Consider the following 3,713-nt stretch of genomic DNA (forward strand, 5'->3'; position numbering starts at 1 on the left):
ACAGTAATGCAGAGACACATAAATGGAAGCTCAGTGAGAAGCCTGAAGAGGAAAAGATGTTCTCAGAAAGAGAGAAAGAAGAGACTTCGTCCTGTTCTGACTGGGGAGAAAAGGGAAAAAATCAAAATAAACAAAAACCTTCAACAGGAAGCTCAGCTCCGTGTGAACATTGTACCAGTAATATCACACAAACAGTGGAAGAACAGACAAACCAGATGAGAGTTCAGAAATGTTTGTGTGATGGATGTAAGATATTCCTTAATGATCATTTAACTCTGAAATCACATCAGAGATCCGATACTGAAGAGAGACCATATACAGGTACGGACTGTGGGAAAACCTTCAGTCAAAAGAGAGAACTACAGCAACAGCAGAAAACATGCATAAGAGAGACACACTGTATAGGTTCTGAGTGTGGGAAAGACTTCAGTAGGAAGAAAGAGAAACATGAGAACAATAATAAAGAAACTAGAGTGTGTACAACTACGGTAGAGGAGAAAACTTTTATCAATAAAGGAAGCGTTACAAAATACCAGAAAAATGACACTGATGAGAGATTATCTGCATGTTCTAGTCGTGACAAAAGCTTCAGTCAGGAAGAAAATGTCATAAGAAATGCAAAATTCCACCCAGAAGAGATACTAGTTTCAAGTGCTGAATGTAAGAAAAAATTCAGCCATAGAGAAGCATTCACAGATCATAAAACACCTCAGGCTGGTGAACAATCAATGACTACTACTAAACCTGAAAAAGTCTTTTGCAGAAAGACAGACCTCTCAGACTACCAGAAATTGCAGAAAAATGAGAGCTTGTGTACTTCTGCTGACAGTGGTATAAGTGCTTGCTGGGAAAGAAACCTCCCAATGTATAAGAGAATCCACAAAGGAATGAAACTACTTAACTGTACTGAGTGTAATAAAAGCTTCAGTCAGAAGGGACACCTCACCAGACACCAGAGAATCCACACCGGAGTGAAACCGTTTATCTGCACTGAGTGTAATAAAAGCTTCAGTCGGAAGGGACACCTCACAAAACACCAAAGAATCCACACAGGAGTGAAACCGTTCATCTGCACTGAGTGTAATAAAAGCTTCAGGCAGAAGGTACACCTCACAAAACACCAGAGAATCCACACAGGAATGAAACCATTCATCAGCACTGACTCTAATAAAAGCTTCAGTCAGAAAACAAGCCTCTCAGAACACCAGAGAATCCACACAGGAATGAAACCATTCATCTGCACTGAGTGTAATAAAAGCTTCAGTCAGAAAACAAGCCTCACAAAACACCAGAGAATTCACATGGGAATTAAACCATTCATTTGCACTGAGTGTAATAGACGCTTCAGTCAGAAGGTACACCTCACAGAACACCAGAGAATCCACACAGGAATGAAACCATTCATCTGCACTGAGTGTAATAAAAGCTTCAATCAGAAGGTAAACCTCACAAAACACCAGAGAATCCACACTGGAGTAAAGCCCTTTGCATGTACTGAGTGTGGTAGAAGCTTTACTGTGAAAGAAGCACTCAGAACCCACTGGAGAATCCACACAGGCATCAAACCATTTATTTGCACTGAGTGTAACAAAAGCTTCAGTCAGAAAACAAGCCTCACAATGCACCAGAGAATCCACACAGGAATTAAACCATTCAACTGCAGCGAGTGTTATAAAAGCTTCAGTCAGAAGCAATACCTCACAGTACATCAGAGAATCCACACAGGAATGAAACCATTCATCTGCACTGAGTGTAATAAAAGCTTCAGTCAGAAGCAATACCTCACAATACACCAGAGAATCCACACTGGAGTGAAGCCTTTTGCATGTACTGAGTGTGGTAGAAGCTTTACTGTGAAAGAAGCACTCAGAAGACACTGGAGAATCCACAAAGGCATCAAACCATTTATTTGCACTGAGTGTAACAAAAGCTTCAGTCAGAAAACAAGCCTCACAACGCACCAGAGAATCCACACAGGACTGAAACCATTCATCTGCAGTAAGTGTAATAAAAGCTTCAATCAGATGCAATACCTCACAATACACCAGAGAATCCACACAGGAATGAAACTGTTCATCTGCAGTGAGTGTAATAAAAGCTTCAGTCAGAAAACAAGCCTCACAATACACCAGAGAATCCACACAGGATTGAAACCGTTTATCTGCACTGAGTGTAATAAAAGCTTCAGTCAGAAGAGACACCTCACAATACATCAGAGAATCCACACAGGAATGAAACCATTCATCTGCACTGAGTGTAATAAAAGCTTCAGTCAGAAAACAAGCCTCACAATACACCAGAGAATCCACACAGGATTGAAACCGTTTATCTGCACTGAGTGTAATAAAAGCTTTAGTCAGAAGGGAAACCTCACAAAACACCAGAGAATCCACGCAGGAGTGAAGCCATTTATATGTTCTGAGTGTGGTAAAACTTTCACTGAGAAGGGACATCTCGCAAGGCACTACAGAGTTCACACAGGAGTGAAGTCATTTACATGTACTGAGTGTGGTAAGACCTTCGTTGACAAGGAAACACTCACTGTGCACCAGAATAGCCATTGAGGAATAAAACCATTTCCATGTACTGAGTGTGGCAAATGCTTCAGGTTGAAGAAATACATGATACAACATCAGAGAATCCACACCGGAGTGAAGGCATTTAAATGTTCTGAGTGTGGTAAAAGCTTCACTGAGACCTGACAAGGCACATAGCTTTCACATGGGAGTGGAGTCATTTACATGTAGTGAGAGTGGTAAGAGCTTCAATGACAGTGAAACACTTGCCATACACCAGAGAATGCATTCAGGAGGAAAACTATTTCTATGCACTGACTGTAGCAAAAGCTTCACAAAGAAATACATGACAATACACCACAGAATCCACAGAGGAGTGAAGCCTTTTGCATGTACTGAGTGTGGTAAAAGCTTTACTAAAAAAGAAACACTCAACAGACACTGGAGAAGCCACACAGGAATGAAACCATTTATCTGCACCGAGGTTGAAGAAATACATGATAATGCACCAGAGAATTCACACAGGAGTGAAGCCATTTACATGCACTGAGTGTAATAAAAGCTTCTGTTAGAAGGTAAACCTCAGAAACCACCGAATGATCCACACGGGAAGGTACATAAAAATATCTGGGAGTGGAGGAAGAAACAACTAGAAAGCTGAAATGGCCGAGAGAAAAAAATCAGTAATGACTATTATAGGAGACTTCCTGCACTCTCATATTGTTTTGGTATTTCAGACTGGCCTCTTAAACACCTGCAAAAACTAGGGGGCCCTTTTACTAAGCTGCGTAGTCGCCTACGAGCACCCAATGTGCGTCAATTTGGAGTCATCATCCGGCTACCGCGTGGCCTGGGCAGTAATTTTGATTTTTACGTGTCCACTACGCGTATCAGAAAATTATTTCTATTTTGGGTGCATGGCAGAAACTGGGGGGGTAGTCATTCTACGCACGTAGACCATTACCACCCGGTTAATGCTTGAGACCCTACTACTAAGTCAATGGGTGGCAGTAAGGTCTCAGGCCCAAAATGGACGTGCGCCAATTTTTATTTTGATGAAGTCAAGGACTGCTTTATGGAGCAGCTGGTTCAGGAACCAACAAGAGGAGGAACAATTCTTGACCTAGTGCTTAGTGGAGCATGATCTGGTTCAGGAGGTAATGGTGCTGGGGCCGCTTGATAACAGTGATCATAACC

The 3,713-nt window shown here is 41.7% G+C and overlaps 1 pseudogene; it reads left to right on the forward strand.

Annotated features, from left to right (window-relative positions):
• The first annotated feature begins 1,199 nt into the window (after nucleotides 1-1,199).
• Nucleotides 1,200-2,590, forward strand: LOC115456467 (annotated as a pseudogene).
• Nucleotides 2,591-3,713: the final 1,123 nt, after the last annotated feature.

The sequence above is a fragment of the Microcaecilia unicolor genome, chromosome 1 (genome assembly GCF_901765095.1).
Source record: "Microcaecilia unicolor chromosome 1, aMicUni1.1, whole genome shotgun sequence".
In the NCBI taxonomy this organism is placed as follows: Eukaryota; Metazoa; Chordata; class Amphibia; order Gymnophiona; family Siphonopidae; genus Microcaecilia; species Microcaecilia unicolor.